This window comes from Rhinolophus sinicus, linkage group LG10 (assembly GCF_036562045.2).
Source record: "Rhinolophus sinicus isolate RSC01 linkage group LG10, ASM3656204v1, whole genome shotgun sequence".
Lineage (NCBI taxonomy): Eukaryota > Metazoa > Chordata > Mammalia > Chiroptera > Rhinolophidae > Rhinolophus > Rhinolophus sinicus.
The window spans coordinates 34,314,140-34,335,506 of NC_133759.1; the positions used below are offsets into that span (position 1 = coordinate 34,314,140).

Below are 21,367 nucleotides of genomic sequence, written 5' to 3' on the forward strand. Positions count from 1 at the left end.
AAAAATGTTTGCTCTTCATTGAAGAGGTGAAGAGTTGGAAGAGGGACGTTGCTTAGATACAGGGTTGAATTTGAGTTTAGGTTCTTTCAGCTCTGTAACCAAGTCATGGTGTCTCCAAGGAGTTGTGTTTTCTTCCCCATCTATAAAAGTAAAAGGTTAGTGTGATAGTTAATGTATTATGTCAACTTGGCTAGGCCATGGAATCCAGATATTTGGTCAAACATTATTGTAGATGTTTTTATGAAGGTATTTTAAAGATGAGATTAACATTTAAATCAGTAGACTTTGAGTAAACAGATTACATAATGTGGGTGGGCCTCATCCAATCAGTTGAAGACCTATATTTAAAAAAAAAAAAAAAAGAGTGACATCCCTGAGGAAGAGGGAATTCTGTCAGCAGACTGCCTTTAAACTTGAATTGTAACTCTTTCTGGGTGTTCAGATAATGACTTATCCTGCAGATTTTGGACTTGCCAGCCTTCACAATTCTGTAAGCCAAGAGCCAATTCTTTAAAATCTCTTTCTCTCTCTACCTAAATACACACACACACACACACACACAGCTTATTGGTCTCTTTTTCTGAAGAACTCTGACCAATAATACAGTGGATAAAATCATTTTTAAGTTATCCCACTCATTCATTCAAGGCATGAAGCACATACTCTGCGTCTGACCTGGCACAAAGTAACTTGACATTAATTTAAGCTCTTTGAGACCATGCTTGTATCATTCACTCCTAAGGCCCCAACTCCCTGTACAGCCCCCAGCATTCAATTTGTTCCTATTAAATGATCATTTCTTTTCCTTGTTGAGCCTTTCATCTTTGGGCCCTTTCCAGAAGAGTGAGGCTTGGCTTGGAACTGGAGCAGAACAAAACATGGGGTGTGATGTCTTTGGAGACCTGGAGACCCAGGTGCAGAGAGGAAAATTCAGAGAGCTCTGGGTGGATGCGAGGACCTGTCAGGACGGACATGTTGTATGCTGAGCATCTTGTTTCTCTCTGCCCTGGTGGACATCAGATGGCATCATCACACACAGGTGAAGGAGGGTGGCTGCCTCTGAGCACCGCCAACTAAATCTGTCAGTGTTGCATCAAAAACCCTGATCATCCGTGGCAGGGGCCTCAGACTTGTCCCAGTTCTCGCTAGCACTGACGTTAGCTCATTAGATCTTCACCGATTTATTATAAAATATTTATATTGTATACATATTTATGTTCTTTTTTCCAGACGCAACACCATTTCCACAAACACTGCCTATTTATTCCTTAGAAACTCAAATTTATCATAGATTCAATTTTCATTCTCTCTGCATGGGTTTCATCCTTTCCTTTCTGGGTATTTCCCTGATTTTGGAGGGGCTTCTTCCAAAGGCAGCCATTTGTCCTTATGCATCCTGTTCCCTTCTACCTCCGTATGCCTCACATCCTACATAGTATTTCTCTGGCTCTCTATTTTATTTTTGTTCTAGTAAATAAAATATTTTATTATATAATTAACAGATACCTACTGTCACAAATTTGAAAAGTTAACCATAATAAAGAAGTAGGCAAACACTACCTATAATTTTGTTAATATTTTGGTATGTTCTCTTGAACTGCAGCCTCATTATCTAGTTTATTATCATTGTGTACCCCACAATCTAGTCTAAGCATTTTGATATAAAACATTATGAACCTTCTTTATAATGGCTGTCCATTTGGCTTTCTACCTTTGGGTATAATATCACATACAGAACAATTGCTGTAATGTTGGACATTTGGTTTGTATCTGCTTTTCATAAAATGATGATGCAAAACCCTGCAAAGAACATATTGTCCTAACTCTCTGTCTGCCTTTGGGGTACATTTTTAGGCAAGACCCAATCATAATGCTGGCTCATGGCTATCGAGCACTCCCGTGGGCAGACCCTGTGCTAAGTGCTGCCTGATTGTTTCTGAAGCAGCCTTATAGAATTGGTACCATGCCTCCCATTTTCTTAAAGATACGAACAGCAAGGTACATGGCGATTAGGTGACTGGGACTTGTTCATGATGGCCACTCAGCTGGCGAGTGACATAGCCCACCTTGGAGGACAAATGAGGTCGTACAGACAAGGTCTGGCACTTGGTAGGTTCCCACAAGGGCTGGCAAACATCATTTCTGTGATGAGGCCTCCACAGCCCAGGTCTCAGAATGGACCTTATTCTTCCCAACCTGCAGGGAGTCTCCCACTCTCTCCATTTGGGCACCTTCTTCTCCTGTGGCCCTTAGGACAGGGACGCAAGAAACACAGTGTTTCCATAAGGCTCTTCCACCTGGGGGTCTCCCTCATACCAGCCCCTGGCCTGGCCCCCAGCTCTTCCCTTTCTCCTCTGTCTTAGCACCAATAGCCCACCCATCAGATGCTTACTGCCCAGAGAAGGAGTGGTGCTCACTTCTGAGTCCAGGCCACCTGTGCCTGGTGACATTGTATCAGGAAGCCTGCACATCACTCTGGAGCAACAGGCTGCTCACACAGCAGAGCTGGAGCCCACTGCCCCCTCAGCTCCCATAGGACAGGCACCCATGGGCTGGTTCCCTATGTGGGACTGCTCGTCCCCTTGGGCCACCTCTGCCTTCCAGGTGAAGAGGCTCTGCAGACACCCCATCCCTCCTCCTCTTTAGATGGAGCAGCCCTGCTGGGCACTTCCCACAATGCTCCCTCCTTGGCAGGTATTTGAACTCTCTAGAGCCTCTGGAAGGGCCTATTGTAGGCAGAGCTGGTGTGATGCTCTTTGCTTTACCCCAGAAGCAGCGAATTTCCCCCAGAAGGTCCAGAGCTGGTGTGGAGGCTAAGTCAGGCATGCTGACTGTGCCCTGGGGCATTTCTGAGCAAAGGCAGATCCACTAAGCAGACATGAGATGGCAGCATCAAATCCAGAACTGGGAGAAAGAAGTTAAATTCCATCTATTTTACTCTGGTCTCATTAGATTTTCAACAGATTTCATGCTTCTAAATGCATTTGCTACACAGAGCTGCTTGGGGCTTCTTGGAGCCCTCCTAGACAGACAGGTGGGACATGGAGTAGCTGTGTGGGTGGAGGCTGGATTCTGGGAGCAGGAAAACTTGCAAGCGAGGAGCCTGAGGAATAGGGCAGACAAAGAGGATGTGAGCTCAAGGGCTGTCATACTAGAAGATTCCTACCAAAGTGCCTATTCTCAGGGTACCCTGCCCCACCCCAGCTCTGCTCAGTTCCCACCCACATAGGCCGAGAGAAGGACATCCCCTAATGAAGAGTGGCAGGATTGGGAGACCCTCTGGGCCTGTTCAGTGAACCTCCCACCCCATAAGGCGGTTACTGGGTACCTTAAAGAAGCCACCAGACCCCATGCATGTCATCACTATGTCCTTCCTGCTGCCTCTGACCCCAGGAGCAGGTGAGGTAGGGTCTGGGGAAGGAGCCAATCAGTGCAGCCTCAAAGGCTTCCTGATTTCACAGGTGCCACATGCAGCCTAACATATCTTTGGAGTGTCATTCCCAGCAGGAGTCCCTGGGTGAGGAAGTTTTATAGGAGAGGGGGCCAAAGGGATTACCAGCCAGAGTGACTTTGGGCCAGATGAAAGACCCGGTGGGCAGGCTCTGTGGGAGGAGCCCGTGGCCTCTCAGCGTCCAGTGCTGAGGCAGCTGGCTCATTCCGCTCCGTGCTCCTGCGACAGCACCACTGGTCTCCCTGAGCTCCTTCCTCTGTTCCCTCTTTCTTTCCTTTCTGTTATTCTCTTCTCCTTGGGGGAGGTTCTGGTATGCCCTACCGATGGGGTTATCAAGTCCCCCAGGCCCTGAATCACAAATCCCCAGTCCCATGCATGCCTTAAACCACCTTCCTGCATCCATGGAGGACGCTGGTCTGTGTCATTCCATCTGTGACGCTTTCTGGTGCCCTCCTGCCTCTTTCTCTCCACAGGACTGGGCAGTCTGAGCCTGACCCACTTGTCCAGATCTTCAGAGGGGTTCTGTCCCGCCACCCCCAACGCATGGGTGACTCTTTCTTCCTTGCAGGTTCTCTGAGTGTGGTGACCACATTTCCCAATCTCAAAACCAGATTTCTTGACATATGTGCACACATGTCATATGCATGCATATGTCTATACATACACATACACTGTATATACAGGTAGGTATGCATATGTCTGTAGGGGTACACAAAATCATGTGCTTGCTGCCTTTACTGAAAGCCCCAGACACTCTAGGCGGCAGGGCTGAGCCCCCACCTGCTCTGCCATTGTCCTCAGGCTTTGTCTTTTAGCTTAGCTTTGTTTTAACTCCCTTCTTTTAGTGAGTTTATTTTCTCTCTCAACTGGAAAATCACATTTGATCAGCTGTAGAGAGCAATCAGATACCGAAACATTGGGATTTCGCCCAGGAGGCAGCCCCTCCAAAGCTGGTCTGGGTTCTCTGGTGCAAGACGGGACTCCTGTGGGGCCACATCGAAGCCCCTGGGAGCGGTGAGTCAGGCAGACAGTGGACACGCACAGATGGGGAGAGAAAGGAATGAACCAGCCACATTAGAGGCTGTCAAAAATCGCCATACTGCACTGAGCGCTGGAGCCCCGCACTCTGGGTTTGCACGGGTGCGTTCTGTCTGCTCTGCTCATTGTCTCCCTCATTCTCTGCTCTTAATCTCATTTGGTGAACGTGGCAAAAGGTGAATGAAGTGCCCTCATTGCAGCACTGATGTCCAGATCCTGTGCTGCTGGGCGTGCTAGGAATAGGAATGGGGGCCCGCCTGGCAGGCCAGTGGGCTCTGCCCTTCTCTTCCTCACTCCCTTCCCCGCTGCTAGTGGGCCAGTCCATGCCCTGGAGAAGAGGAAGGCCCATCCCCAATAGGGGTGTCCTTGTGACTTTGTCTTTAGCACCATTCTGGATCGCCTAAACTCATTTGACCACAGGAAGCTTTTCTCCTCAGAACTCATAATGACATCTCACAGAATACAGCCTGGGAGAAGCAATTTATTGTTAAACTAGACACCTCACTCAAATTCATGGAAACGACCCTTATGAATATTATCAAACAAATCATATCAGCAAATATTTTGTGTGCACCTTCTGTGTCGGTCCCCACGGCAGCAGATTCTTCTCTTCAAATTCCTTTCAGTGATAAAACCGGGAACTTACATCCAGCTTCTCTACAAGGTTTACTTCGGAGGTAGGAAAAATTTTATTACAGAAGGAGTCCTCTCGGAGTGAACACAATCATTTACTGCTTACTAAGCTGACATTTAGAATTCACATGTCACCCAAGAGTGCCTGAAGTACCCTGTTATCTGGAATGTTATGACATGGGTCACTTTTCTCCTGTAGAGCTGATCCCTCGCAGCTCACCCCATTAAAAGGAGGTCTCCCAATTTGCAATTACATGAGGACTCAACTGGCACCTGTTTGAAACAGCTCAAAAAGGGGGGAGGAGGGGAATGGAAAGGGGAGGAAAGGAAGAGGGAAATGGGGGAGAAGAAAGTGCAGCACACACCTGCCTTGACCCCTGTGGGGGTTTGGGGGAGAAACAGTTGCCACGCCTCCCAGCTTCACGGTCAGTGTCTGTCGCAAGGACTGCTTTAGGTATGATGGACATCTGCTTCCTGATGGGAGTGGATGAGGGTGGTGATAATGTGGATGTAAAAAACAAACAAACAAACAACAAAGTGTGTATTTTACTCCAAATAGCATCCTAAGGCCTTAAATTCCTAGGGAAACTGAATAGACTTTTAGGGGCTCTGAGGTGTGGAGATATCGGTGCTGGTTCCAGCTCTCCTACTGCTAATGTGTGATCTTGGACAAGTCCCTGTGGCTCGTTTGGACCTCCGTGTGCCCATGCATATGAGGCGAAGCAGTCTGGGCCACAATTCTCAGATGCAGTGTCTATGAGGGCCGAGCCAGGGGAAAGTGATGGGGAAGGATGGGCGAGCCAGTGTGCATTCTCTCTCTCTCTCTCTCTCTTTCTCTCTCTCTCTCAATTAATATTGAGATATAGTTCACATACCATAAAATTCACCCTTTAAAGTTGATTTTAGTACGTCCACAAAGTTGTGCAACCATCACCCCTATCTTATTCCCCCTCCAAAGAAATCCGTGCCCATTAGCAGTCACTACTCTTTGCTCCACCCTGCCTCTGACAGCTGCTAATTTACTTTCTGTCTCTATGAATTTGCCTACTCTGGACATTTCATATGAACGGAATGATACTATATGTGGTCTTTTGTACCTGTCTTTTTTCACTTAGTATAATGTTTTCAAGGTTATCCATGTTGTAGCGTGTACCAGTACTTCATTCCTTTTTACGACTGAATAATGTTCCATTATATAGATATGCCGCATTTCATCTGTTAATCAGTCAATGGACATTGGGTTGTTTCCACTTTTTAGCTATTATAAACAATAATAAGTATTTGTGTAAGTTTCTGCTTAGACATATATTTTTAATTGTTAGGTTTGGAATCGGAATTTCAAACCTAACTTTATATTTAACTTTTTTGAACTTTACGTTTAACTTTTTTAAAAGCTGCAAAACTGTTTTGCAAAGTGGCTACACCAAAGTGGCTACGTAAAATTCCCGCCACCAATGTATGCAGGTTCCAGTTTTCCCATATCCTCACCAATACTTGTTATTGTCCTTTTTTTTTTTTTCATTATGGCCATCCTCTTGGGTGTGAAGTGATGTCTCATTGTAATTTTAATTTGCGTTTCCCTAATGACTAGTGTTGATCATCTTTTCATTTACCTATTGGGGCTATTGGTACATTTGCAGAGAAATGTCTATTTAACTCCTTTGCCCACTTTTAAATTGGGTCATTTGTCTTTTTATTGTTGAGTTATAAGAATTCTTTATAGATTCTGAATACTAGTTCCTTTTCAGATCTATGGTTTGCAAATATTTTCTCCCATTCTGTGGGTTGTCTTTTAACTTTCTCGATTGCATCCTTTGAAGCACAAGTTTTTAATTTTGACGAACTCCATTTTACCTGTTATTTTTTTCGTTAGTTGTACTTTTTGTGTCATATCTAAGAAACCATTACCTAAATCCAAGATCATAAAGATTTGTATCCACATTTTCTTCTAAGAATTATCGTGTTTTCCTGAAAATAAAACCTAGCCAGACAATCAGCTCTAATGCATCTTTTGGAGCAAAAATTAATATAAGTCCCAGTCTTATTTTACTATAATATAAGACCGGGTCTTATCTAACATAATATTATGTAAGACTGTGTCTTATATTAATTTTTGCTCCAAAAGACACATTATTGCTGATTGTTCGTCTAGGTCTTATTTTCAGGGAAATGGGATATATATATATATATATAATATATATATATATATATATAATATATATATATATATATATATTATATATATATATATAGTGTTAGCTCTTTCATTTAGGTCTTTCATCTATTTGAGTTAATTTTTGTAGCACACTCAGTTAAAACAATCACAATTCAAAACAGAGCAAAACCTCTGAGTTGGGCCAAACCAAAGCCTCTTGTGGGTCAGTAGTTTTGCATGTTCTGAGCAGGGGTTCTCTAAGGGCTCTCTGCTCCTACTTCTCTGTCACCAAAAGGTGGTCTGCTTTTTGTGAGTCAATGGAGAATAACCTATACCCCACGGGAAGACAGTGTGGAGCAGGATTTCTAGCAGCAGCAGGGACCACTGGAGGCTGGCCTGGGGCAGAGAACGTGCTGGGTCTTCTGACGAGGAAGGCCCGATGGGCACGGATGTGCTGTGAGCAGGCTTCTGAGCTGGGTGCGGCCTTGCTGGCTTAGACTGCGGCTGACCCCAGGTTCTGTGGGCGCAGGCCTTGTGTGCTTACTAACATGTGTCTTCCTAAAGCCTGCGTGCTGGCACGGGGTCCGGAGATCTGGGTCCCCATGCTAGTTCTACTCCGTGTGATCCTCAGCCACTCCCCGAACCACTTTGAGCCTCCAGTTCTTGCTCTGAAACATGACGTTTGTGACCTTGGGTTGATGATCCTGGTGGTTGCTTGAGTCTCACTGAAACGTGATGTTTCCGAGAAAGTTAGAGCGGTTTGATCATGGAGATGTTGAGTAGCGTTTCCTCAAGTGCACGTCACAGAAATGTGGGACATAATGGTTGTGTGATCAAATGACTGAAAAACACTAAAGCAGACATAAATGGTTCTCTTTAATACAGGACTTTCCAGAGCCTTTCCGGGAGCACATAGTGTGAATCTGTAGGACAGGATATCCTGAGCAGCATTCCCCAAATTAAACTATGAAAGCTATTATAGAAAGTGAATGCTGCCTGTTTCTAACAATGTGAATGAGATGACAGTCATGGAGCTGGACTTCTGACTGTGTGTGCGGCCGTGTGGGTCAGGTGCTTCGTTACCCAACCTGGTACATAGAGTTATGCCTTCCAGAGTAAGCTCTGTACTCCAGTGTGCCTGAAAAAGCCGATCAGTCTGGCTGAGGTAATGCAAAGTAACTCTGATCCGCCTGTAAGGTTTTCTGATCTCCTCTCCTGGCTAGTCTAACATTCAAACCTGCCTTTCATTCCTCTGTTGGGCAGTAGTGAAAGGCCACTATGCCAAGGAACCCCAGAAACCACCTGACCTGTTCCGTACCAGTGGGGCTTTGACCTTTGGTTATGTCAGAGGTGGAAAGCTAAGTGTATCTGGGCTCCCGCACTAGCATTACTGGCAGTAGAACTGGCCAGGACACGAGAAGCCTGAGCCCTAGGATTTGAGAAAGAGTCCTTGGCCTGGGGAGGTCAGGAAGAGCCTGGCAAGAGCATTGTGCCAGGTAATCCTGCTCTTTTCATCAGCCCAGGTCATTTGCTCGTTACTATGAGGAGTTTGGGAATGGGGTGGGTGGAGATAGTAATGAAGGAAAAAATTTATACATAATAAATCAACTGATAATTTATTCAATAATGATTTCATAATATATCCTTTTTGCATTCTATTTAACTCACTGTTTTTTTTTTCAGTTTTAGAAAAATGTTGGCATTATTTTGCATTCCTAAAGTATGAATTGAGAATTGTACAAGGTAGGGTTGAAGATGGATATGGAGACTTGTATTAATGATTCTAATTATTGCTTGAGTCCCACTGAAACGTGGTGTTTCCAAAAAAGTTAGAATAGAATTCTATACCTGAGACAGGTAGATGAAAAGCGACAGCAGACAGTAAGCTCTGATTCTGCACATAATCAAAAACGATGCACATGGCCACGTGGCCATGGTACTACAGCCATTGTACAGCAAAGACCAGGTTTATCTGCTCTATGTCTTCTTTCCTTCCACACACCTTGGTGGTGAGCAAGGTCACCTCCTTGCACAGGATCCTCCTCAAAGGCTAGGGAGACCTGCCCCAGTCCATTTCCTTTGCTGACCTGATATGGCTCTGTCTTGGCACAAGGCTTGTAAATCTTCTTCAACAACAGAGTATGCTTCCCTGGAAAAACCGCTAAGGAGGTCCAGATCCCAAACGTTTATTCTCTTCGCGCTGGGATACAAAGGTGAGGCCAACACAGTCTCTGCTCCTGGGGACATCACAGGCTCGCTGAGGGTGACAGTGCCAGGTAACCACAGTACTAGGCTGAAAGCAGTAAGATCTCAGAGAAAGGCAAGTACAGACTAATGGAAGCTCAGATGAAGGGAAGATCATTTCCAGTTAGTCAGAGGGATAGGAAGCCTTCATGAGAATAAAATGATTTTTTTTAAAAAAGAGTCCTTAAAGAGGGTAGGACTTGAATGCTGAGTTGGGGGAAGGATTTATGTGGTTTCTTCCCAGAGTTCATGGAGGCGAGCTGCATTTATGTGAAGAGATAATGTACTAGACCACGATGCCAGAATCTTAGCCACTGGGCTCTGGGGGTTGAAAATTTAAAGCAGTTGGACACCTCTTTCTGTTCTAACACCATTTCATTTGAGGTTCCATTACCAGGAATGTCTTCAGAAGGTCAAGGAGGCGGGGGTGGGTTTTATTTTGGTAATGAGTGAAAAAGCTGATAGCGTGAAACACCATGTATGCTAACGATTTCCAAATTTCCTTCTCCAGCCAAGACCGGAGCTCAAGAGTCATATATACAGCTGATGACTTGCCCTCTCCCCCTGAATGGCTAATAGGCATTTCAGACTCAATGCAACTCACATAGAACTCATAATTTTCTCCTTCACATTGATTGCTCCCTGCTTTTCACCATCTCAGTAATGGTACCTACACAGATCCAGTTGTTGAATCCAGAAAGTTCGGTCATTCTCGATTCCTCTCCTCAACATCTTCCATCCTGCTTCCAACCCCCCAGCAGATTCTATCAGCTCTATCTCAAGAATATGTTTCGGTGTCTGCTTTGCTTCATCTCCACTGGAGAACATAGCCCAGTCCGCCATCCTTTCTCTCCTTTCTAATAAAACCAAATTCCCTTACCAGCCCTCCATGGCCTGACCCCTCTCTGATCTCTGATGTGTCTCTTTCTGCTCTGTGCAGGCTCACGGAGCTGCAGCCACACCAGCCGCCCTCCCTGACGTTCATGGTCCTTCCTGCCTGAGGCCTATGGCTCTTGCCGTTCCGCCTGCCTAGAAAGCTATTTCCCCTCATCTTTTGCATGGTTGGCTCTGACCTTCTCTGACCTTAAAGTCTAAAGCACCTTCCACTCCCCATCCTTATCACTCTCATTGTCCCTCTTCTATTGTCTTTAAAGCATTTATCGACATGACATTTTCTTTTATTTATTATGCATTTGTCTGTTCCTTCCTCCCCCTCTCCCTTCACTAGAATGGGGGCCCCATGAATCCCAGGAGAGTAGTTTTATTCCCTGTCTGGTTCAGTTCCCTACTTTGTACGTGTTACCGAGCTCAAAATAAAAATATTTTAAACATATTTATGATGGCAAATTTCAAACACGCAGAAAAGTAGAGAAGAGTATAATGAACACACTTCTACTCATCACTCAGCTTCAACAGTTTTCAGCCCAAGGCAAATCTGTTTTCATCTACTCTCCTATGTTGGAACAAATGCAAGATATCATATCATTTCCTCTGTGAATATTTCAGTGTGTATCTCTGAAAGATAAGGGTTCTTTAGAAAAAAATAGCCACAATACCATTAACACATCTACACAAATTTACAATAATCTCTTAATATCATAAAATATCCAATGAGTTTTCAAAGTTCCCTGAATGTCTCACTTTTTTTTCAGTTTGTTTGAATCAGGCTCCAAAGAAGGTCCTTAAATTGCAATTGTTTATAAGTCTTTTTAGTCTCTTTTAATCTATAGTTCTCCTGACTCTCTTGTTTTATTCTTGAAACCCATTTGTTGAAGAAACCAGGTATTTTGCCCTATAGTGTCCCATAGTTTAGGTTTGCTAAGTGCATTCCAATAGTGTTGTTGAACTTGTTTCTCTGTCCTCTGCGTTTCTTGTACATTGGACGTAAGGGGCTTGATAATGATTCAGGTTTGTTTCTTTGGAAAAAACACTTCCATCTTATATTCTTTATCAGGAGGCACATCATGTCTGGTGGTCGCTGCGATGTTACAGGTATTGATTATCATTGCCCAGACCCAGTGTTTCATTAGAGCTTACAAAATGTTAACATTCTAATTCTATTATTCCTTCTGCACGTATTAATTGGAATACTTGAATAGGGAGAAACTTACCCACTTTAGTTACCCTGAGCTATAGTTTATACAGGAAAGGCAGATAAATGCTTGATTCTTTCTCTTTATCAGTTTGCAGACAATGAGTTGGTCTTTACAGTGTCCAAAATTGACCAATGAGGATTTTTATTTTAAGTGTCATCATGAGTTCATAGATTTAAACATACATGATGCATTTATTTTATTTTTTATGAATATTCCAGAATTTATTTATTTTCTTGTTACAAACATTAAGATTGTCTACAGTTTATCACTATCACAAAAAATGCTGCCGTGTAAATCCTTGTACATATCTATATATGCACACCAGCAAATATCACGTCATACTGGGTTCCTCTGTGTAGGCTAGCCGAGTTTTAGGTATACGTATTCTTTTTTTTTGTTTTGTTTTTACCTTTTTTTATTAGTTTCAGGTGCACAGAACAATGTAATAGTTAGACATTTATCATTTATAACCTCTCACATGATGCATTTTAATCAATAGATATCTGTTGAATGCATGAATGAATAACTGAACAAATGCAAGTTTAGAACCTTCTATAGACTTTTAGTTTTTCCTTTCCAGATTTTATATGCAAAACCATTGGATGATTTTCTATCAGGGTCAATTCTATTTCTTAAATATTTACTTTGTACTCTAGAGTTTAATTGAATAGTACAAAGAGACCCTGCTTTTAGGAATACTCTTACCCATCTGCTACTGCACAAAACACTTTCCATTAGCTTTGAATCACTGCATTATCAAAACTCACTGTTCTGAAAATGTGTTTCCCACCTGGGAAGGTGCTGGTCACTGGTCCAGAGGCAGTGGCACTGAGCTAGGCCTAGTCCAGGCTCAGATGCTGTGGGCTTGGGCCAATTACCTCCCCTCTGGGCAGCAGGTTCCCCGTATTAACATGTAAGCATGACATTACCAAGTCCTTACGAAGGTTCTTTCCAATCCTTACATTTTGGGCCATTCTCCCTCCTCCCTATTGCATGTGACCTCTTGATAAAGGCCATGTGAACAACATCAGCGAGAGCAAGCAAGGCAGCAGTGGAGATGGGTGGGGAGGAAGGAGTGGGACCCACAGTCCGGGAGGAAGAGCCCTCTGCACAGAATTCATCCAGCTGCCCCGAAGAAGCCAGGGCTGGAATACACTTGCCATTCTGTGTACTGTGTTCTTTCAACGCTTTCTCCAGTTGGGTGGGAGAAGCAGGTGTAAGCAGTGGATGCCTACCAAGTTAGGAAAGATCTCTGGGAGTGTTTGGTAGTCTCTGAGGGAAGGCAGACTAGGTGCTGGGTGCAGGAAGCTGTCTTCCAAGTATGGTTCCTGGAGCATGGCTATCTGACTCCTGGGCCATCCCTCCACGGACCATGCAGTTCCTGTCAGGGCTGCTCCCACACCTTCAGTTTACCTCCCACCTGTCCCTGTAGCCCTCCCTAGAGGCAGAGGGAACCTTGCCAGCCACCCTGGCAGCATTGCCCGTCTGGGAATTCAGACATTTAGAGTGCCAGGGAGTCTGCTGGCATTTTCCTTTTGTCTGCCGCAGGGTTAGATTGCATGGGAATCGATAGCCAGCTTTCTGTGAGCGTTCTGATGAGCAGGCCTGCTGCTGAGCTGTTGTCTGTGTCCCCGCTCTCCATCCACAGGGCCTACCTTTCCCCATCTCTGTCAGCATGTGACCCAACCCCCAGAGAGAAAATCAGTTTACCTGACGCTTACATGGACCTGATGAGGTATCTAGAAATGATGGAATATCTCTTTCTTTGGCTTCTAATACTAACTGCCAATAGCTAGGGGCTGGTGGGGCTTTTTATTAGCCAAAGACAAGTGCTGGCTAATAATGGAGGATGGTGGCTTATATGGTATCATCCATAGCTCCCCTCATCCCTTTGTGGTAGGAAGGGAGAGGCAGCTGTCATCAGGAGGCTACTATTCTGCCTCCATCCCCGTTACCCTCACAGCTCTCCGCCGTCATTGCTATCTTCCCTAGTGTAAGCAGTGGGCACGTCACTCTAAGAGGGAGGAGGTACGCTTGGTACCCTGAAAGGGGCTTACCTGAACATTGGGACCTTTCTCCTTAGCCCCTTGTATTCATTGTTAAACTTTTCTCCCACTTTAGGCTTCTGGGGGTGAATGGATGGTCTGAGTCACATTGGTGGCTATAAACCATCCCAAGAGGTGGATGCCTGGTGTCCATTTAGAAAGAAGGGACAGTGGTGGGACAGTTGAATATCCATATGCAGGAAAAACAAAATTAGACCCTTACCTCACACCGTACACAAATAGTCACTCAAAAATAAATCATAGACCTAAATGGAAAAACTAAAACTTCTAGGAAAAAGTTTTGTGATCGTAGGGAAATAATTTCTTAAATATGACTCCAAAAGCACAATCTATAAGAGAGAAAATTGATAAGTTGGATTTCATTAAAATTAAGAGTTTTGCTCTTCAGAAATACCATTAAAAACCATAGGCATGGCACAGACTGGAAGAAAATATTTGCATATCATATATCTGATAAGGGACTTACATTCAGAATATATAGAACTCTTAAAACCCAATAATAAGAAGGCAAATAACTCAATTAAAAAATGAGCGAAAGATTTGAACAGACATTTCAGCAAAGAAGATATACAAATGACTAATATGCAAATGAAAAGATACTCAACATCATTAGTCAGCAGGGAAATGCAAATCAAAAGCACAGTGAGATTCCACTTCACACCCACTAGCATGGCTATAATTCTAAATTTTAATTTTAAAGACTGGAACCCTTGTATATTATAGGTGGGAATGTAAAATTGCACAGCCACTTTAGAAAACAATTTGGCAGTTTCTTAAGTTAAGCATAAATTTACCATATGACCCAGCAAATCCACTCATAGGTTTCTACCCAAGTGAATGAAAACATATGTCCACACAATGACTTGCATGCAAATGTTCACAGAGGCATTATTCATAACAGCCCAAAAGTGGAAATTATGGAAATGTCTATCAACCGGTGACTGAATAAATAAAATGTAGTATGTCCGCACAATGGAACATTATTTATCAATAAAAAGGAATAAGGTTCTGATATATGCTACAGTATGGATGAACCTCAAAAACATTATGATAAATGAACGAAGCCAAATGCAAAGGACATATAGAATGAGTCCATGAAAGATCCAGAAAAGGCAAATGTATAGAAACAGAAAGTAGATCAGTGGTCGCCTGCAGCTGGGGGTGGGAGCAGTTGTTGGTTGCAAATGGGCCTGAGGGAACGTTGGGGCGTGATGGAAATGTTCTAAAATTGGACTGTGGGGATGGTCACACAACTGCATGAATTCACTAAAAATCACTGAGCTGTACTCTTGCAATGAATTTTATAGTATGTTAATTATACCTCCATAAAACTGTTGAAGAAAGAAAAAAGAAAGGAGGGAGAGAGGTCGATTTTGGAATGTGCTTTGCCAAAGGAGAGGGAGAGAAGAAGAGAGTGGGCGAAGAAGCTCTTGGGGCAAGTCTCAGCCTCCAGAGAGGATGCAGACACCACCCGGTTCAGCTCGTTGAGAGCAGTCCTGTGGACCTTCTACTTCCCCTGTAGGACTAGCAGCCCTAGGCAGCTCTGCAGTTCCACCCAGAGGCCTCAGCTCACGGCAGCCTTCTCCCGAGCGTCATCTCTACCCTGTGCTCTCTGCACGCCCTCAGCCACTGTGCCTCTAACTTGCCATCACAGCCCTGTCCCTCTCCCAACTCTGGTGTCAGCTCTTCCTCCCACCTCTACATTGTCCCAGAACCCATTTCCTCTGACAGGTATGCCGTGCTTTCTAGTTTGCATCACTGGGCCATGAGATGGCTGGGCATTGACTTGTTGGGAAATGGCCTTAAACCTAGGGAAGGGGAAATGGTAGCAGGACTGACTGGATGGAGAGGGGGTGGGGTAAGGGAAGCTAGAGGAACTGTGTGGGATGTGGGAGGTGGGACATGGGGAAACCTAAAGACCCTCAGATGCACAGCACTTTTCTGGCACAGGAGGGCCTGGAATAGCCCGTGAAGGCCCTTCTTGGGCCGACAGCCCAGCACCTGGAAGTAGGATACTTAGGAGCAGCTAAGGCTTTCTGGGGTTGACTTTGAGGAACTTCAAGAATTGAGACCTGCCGGAAGGTCGACCCTTGCCATTGGTTTAGTCATTTACTTCTGAGTATGAACCAGTCCCTCAGAACTTTGAGCCCGATTTTGGAGCCCTTATTATGTGGTAGACTATAGAAAGTATGTAATAGGCATCGCTTTATTACATCTTCATAAAACTCTTTGAAGTAGGTGCCATTATTATCACTCCATTTTACAGATGACAGAACCAAGGACCAGAGGATAAAGCAAGTTATCTAAGGTCTGAAAAGCAATCAGCAGCTAAGTCTGGATTGGAGTCTAAATAGTTGGTCTTTACTTCCTGCATCCCACAGCTCCCTGCTAACCGTGGGTTTGATGGGATAAGAAGCCAGACTCTTAAGGGCCCAGCATGAGAAACCTGGAGACCTTCAAGACAAGCCCATCCACTGGATCTGGCAAAGGAAGGAGGAAGGAAAGCAGTAGGAGAAGCAGCTGATATACTCTGGGACAGAAAAGAGGTGCAGGTCCTTTCAGGGAGGTGCCCTGGGAGCCCAAGGGGCCTGAGGCTGGCTGTGTCCTGGAGGGAAAGGAGCTGATCAGCCAAGGCACCCCAAGGCCAGTTCCCTGGCCCCCAGGTGGCAGGAGAGACCACCTCACACTGCGCTCCTACATCTGTAGTGTGCACACAGGTAGAAGCCTGTACCAGCAGCGCTGTCCACCCTCTTGCACCCTGTGGTTTGGGCACTGAAGGCCAGCACTTTCTTTGGGCAGAGCCAGCTTGTGGGATCTTCTGAAAAAGTAGTCTGTAAGGCCAGTGAGCTGATGGACAAACAGACAGAGAAGGTACCACCTAAATAAGAGCGAGGCAGAGGGAAGCAGATGGAGGTTGGGAATTTGGATGTGCTATGCCCAGAGGAATCTGATCATGCATCTTTCTTAGGGAGGACAGGGGCTCACAGCAGTCAAGGGGCTGAGCCTAGAAGAATCCAGTGGTAGAAGAGTCTAGAAATTCAGGAGAATTTTTACCTTCTCCTAATGTAGCTTCAGATCCAACCTGCACTTTTCGAGCACTTATTATAGGCTTGGCTTCCAGAACAGAGTCCTTCTCATTGATCTGGGCAGGCTCACTCCCTTCTCTGAGTCCCCTTTCCTTTTCTCTGATCTCTAAAGTCACAGCATCCTCCAGAGAAAGTCCTTGGGGTAAGAGTAATTGAGAACAGGCACCACAGATCTCTGGCATCCAGCATCCAACACCACAGTGCTGAGCCCAAGATGCTTCCTGTCTCCTGGACACCAGCCTGTGTTAGGAGCAGGCAGGGCGTTGTGGACATAACTTTAAAAACAAACCAGCCATCTGCTAAAGTGTTACCCACCGTAACATCTTCTTAGAGAAGTGATGCTTCTCAGGCTTGATCGGTGATGGCCCAGAAGGCTCAGATGAGGTGATCACAGAGCTCTCAGCCTGCAGAGCCATGGTAACCTGCCAGTGGGCCCCTGTCTCCACACAAATGGGTCCCATGCCTCCACGCAAATGGGTCCCATGCATCCCTCCAATTGATGCCATGTGAGAAGACTTCTGCCTGTGGCTGCTGCCACAAATTCCCTGACCCAATGAGAGCAAGTACTGTGAAAGGCCCTGCTCCCAAACCCCATGTGAGAGGAGGCCTCAGTCTGCTTCCTGTCTCCTGGAAACCAGCCATTTATTTAGATAGTGATGGAGAGCTGGGCAGGGAGGCCCTTGACAAAGCAGTCCTCAGGGCTGTTCTCCTTCCCTTTCCTTTCAGCTTGATTGTTATTCCAAAGGCCTCGTTATGGAAATTACAAAATAATGGCTCTGCAATTTGTGCATGTGTGGCTATGTATGTGTACCCTAATTACCAGTCCCCGTGTACCCTCTCTCAGAGGCAATGCAGTGGGATCTGAGACGTGACTCACTCTACTGATGCTTTGCCTCCCTCTCCTTCTATCACCCGTCACCCCAGCTACCTCCTTGCTCCAAGGTGTGGGCATGACATGGAATATCTGAGTAGAAATGGCCACCCCAAGCCCACCTACATATGTCTTTTGGGCACAAAAGAAGCTTAGAGGTGTCCCCTGGCTGGAGGAGGAGGTATAGACCTATATCTATGAATCATGTTCACTGCTTTATAACAGAAGTCCTGTTTATTTGGCGTGGTTTAGGGGGGCTGTTGGGATTAATGAGGCACACTGCTTCCTAGTACAGTCACTGGCCACACTGACTCCCTGGCTGGCACTGTTCTCCTGAGTTGGGGAGTTACTTGAAAAATTGGGAAAGGGAGGTGTGGGGGGAGAAGAGGCTCGTGGGGGGTGGGGTATTACTGCAAATCCTGTTCAGGCATGATGCCCTGAGCAGGACAAAACCGTGGGCTCACAGGAAGGCTTCACAGACGAGGGGGGGTGGCCCTGAGCCAGATTCCAGAAGGGGAAGCTGGGGCCAAGAGAGAAAACAGAGAGGCCAGGAGAAGAGATAAGCAGCACCATCCTGCCCAAAAGCCCAAATTTGCTGCTACATGCAAGTTTCATCAGATTCTTTCTAAAGGAAATTGTTTCTGAGGAAAGCCAAGCTTTCTTTACAAAATAGGGGTAAACTGCTTTCATCAAATTATCCCTGGGCATACTTTGTGGGCAAAAAGCAGAAGCTGCAGAGGTCCATGTTTGGACAGACCGAGGAGAGTGTGGTCCTGGGGAAGGCGAAAGGGCAGCAGGTGTGAGAAGGATTCAGAGGGTGGGGGGTGCTGGCAGTGGGGCAACTTGGCATTTTTAGGAGTGAGTGCCAGTGAAAATCGCTGTAGGTCAGGGACCGAAGCTTCAAATCTCACCTTCTGTAAACTTCAATCAGGCTCAGGAGTAACACAGACCTGCGCTGAATTTTGATTCTTTCACTTACAGCCGTAGGACCTGGAGGGAGCTAATTAACCTCTCTGTATCTTGGTTTCCCCATCTATGAAGAGGTGTAATGACAGCACCTGTTTTATAGGCTGGTAGAAAAATTGAACACGATGTCGTAGCTAAGTCCTTACTTAGCATAATACTCACCCAGAGCGAATCCTCGCCCACGATGGCTGTTTGCTGTTATTATTGTGTACGGTTATTGTGTGGTTTTGAGAATGAAGTAATGTAATTATGTAATTTCTGTACAGCATCTAGCACAGCTCTTGGCACGTAACCACCCTGGGGACTCATATTACCCTCTTCTCTATCATCAGCAAAGCGCGTTAAGTCTTTGAGGAATTTTATATTCCTGGTATCTTTGAATGTGTTCCTTACAAGTTCTTAAAATGCGTGGCGTGAAAGGAGGTCTTTGGGAAGAAGTATTTAACCTATTTTAGAAAAAAGCTGTGTGAGGGGAGGAGGAAGGAAGTTGACATAGAAATATCCCAGGTTATTTCAAGTAGAATCAGATTTGACGTAGGAATTTAGATGCATGCAAAACTCATGAAATGGGTGAGGAGACAGCGGTCAGGCTAGGCCATGGAGCACTCTCAGGTTGGCCACCAACTTCAGGGAGTCAGTAGCCAGAAGACCCTGCTGGCAGTGGTCCCAGCTGCCCCTAGCAGTGAGAGAGGTGCATAGAAAACAGCTGGGAGTCACTGCGAAACTTCCCATCTGCCCAGTCGCTTGGGCTGCTCACCACCCCTGCTGAAGGGCCTTAGCAAAGCTTCTTCCTCTCCCCACCTTCCATATCTGGTGGCCGAGCCTCTCCTTGGTGGGCTCTAACCCAGACCCCCACAGGCTAGCATTCTGGGAAAGGTAGTACCCATTCTTTCAGCCCCTATGAGCCTGAGGATGCATTGAGGTGGGATCTGACCACTTAGAGACCCGAAAGGGAGCGATCATGAATGCAGAAGCAGGAAACATCATGACAGCCCAGAAGTCCCCGCTGTTTTGCTGTGGGGAGGGAGCTCAGAGCTGCACAGCTCCTGGGGGAGTAAAGGAAATGAGAATAGGAGGCCTCGGTGTCTCCCTGTGAGGCAGATGGAAGAACAGCAAGAGTGGAGAGATCCAAGCAGAAGGCCTAGCCTGGGAGGCATTAAACGCAGGCCCTCCCCAGCATGGGTGATTGGCAGGGTAGGCAGAACTCAGAGTTGCAGGAAATCCTGTATTGCCCAAAGGACCCCTAAACCGGGCCAGGAATAAGAGAGGAGCCTGGGGAAATCAGGGGTTCGGTGGTAGGACTGCAGGATCACCATGAACAGACATGAGAGCCAAAGAGCTGAAGGCCTTGTAACGAATTCAATTCAACAAGGACCTGAAGCCACCACCTGGTTGGGCAGGACCTTGGCCAGATACAGCCTGTGTTCTCAGAAACACACCGGTTTAGTGGAGAGAGACCAAATGATGATGATGACGTGCTGTTTTGACGGCTTGTTATGCAAATCATTTACATGGGTTACCATGGTTAATCTCAGTACAAGTAGGTGCTGCTGTTATTGTGATACCATTATTATTGTGACGGGTGGGAACTATTATTATTCCTAGTTTACAGATGGGGAGGCTGAGGCTTGGAGAGCTTAGTGCCCACTGGTAGGAGATGGAGCCAGGATCTGTCTCTGGGCCCCTCTACTCCATAGCCTGCACTGTAATCTGAGACAGTGTTGGGGGAGATGACAGGATGCAAATGCACGTGCAGTGCTAAAGGGACAGTCTGGGAGGAGACGTGGAGGCCCACTGGGAAATGAGGGACTGTCATGCGTCACGTGGCATGTGAGCTAAGCTGTGAGGAATGGGCACATTTCAGGTTCGGACATGAGTGAGAAGAGCACCAGCTAGTGGAATCCATGTTAGCAACATCTTGGAACATTCTAACAGCCATATAGTGGGGAAAAGTTAAAAATAAAAAGTCTGAGCTTTTAAAAGTTTCTTGCCTGTACCTACTTTTTCTGCCCATTTAACACGAGTGTGCGAGTGCTGTTTAGGTATTGGCAGGCACAGATACCCAGGGTACTGGGGGGAACTTGGTGGGGGAGGCAGGCAGGTAAACAGCCAGTCATACCCAATGTGGGAAGCTTGGCATATAGGCACATTGGAGTCTAGAACTGTGGCAGAAGAGGCAGTGCTGCCAAGAGGAGGGGCCCTGAGTTGTTCTGACACATGTGTGGGTGGGGGCAGGGAGAGGCTGGAAGGGTGAGAGCGACATTGATCCCAGGCGGTGGGGGGAAAGCCATGTCTGGCCACAAGGCCTCACTGCCATGGCACGGGAGCACTTGGGAGGTTTTAGGCAGGAAGGGGGCACTGTGAGCTCTGTGTTATGGGAAGTCCTCTCTGGCAGGTGTGCAGAAGAGACAAGCCGCTGTCAGGGAAATCAAGGAGCTGGTGACAAGACAAGGTGGGGACAGAAGTCGGGAGCTTTGACAAAATAGCTCAGAATGCTGAGATGATAGGATGTGGTGACAGTGGGATGCGAGGGAGGGGAGACACGGGAGGGAGGGTTAGGGAAGCCACAGACTGTGGGACATTGGCCTGTGGACCATCCACAGGAGACAGACTATAGATGGAGGTTGAAGATACAGAAGAGAGGATGAAACCATTAGGTCAACGCTCTGATCCCAGCAGAAATGGCCTGAAATGGGGCCGAGAGGGAGAGCGAGTGGGGTCAGGTAGAGTTCATTTCTATCATGAGGAGAAACCTCTCAAG

General features: G+C 45.9%; 1 protein-coding gene across 4 annotated transcripts in view; it reads left to right on the forward strand.

The window, feature by feature from the left end:
• EPHB1 (EPH receptor B1) overlaps positions 1-21,367 on the forward strand; it is a 420,104-nt gene that overhangs the window by 242,051 nt on the left and 156,686 nt on the right. The window lies entirely within an intron of this gene.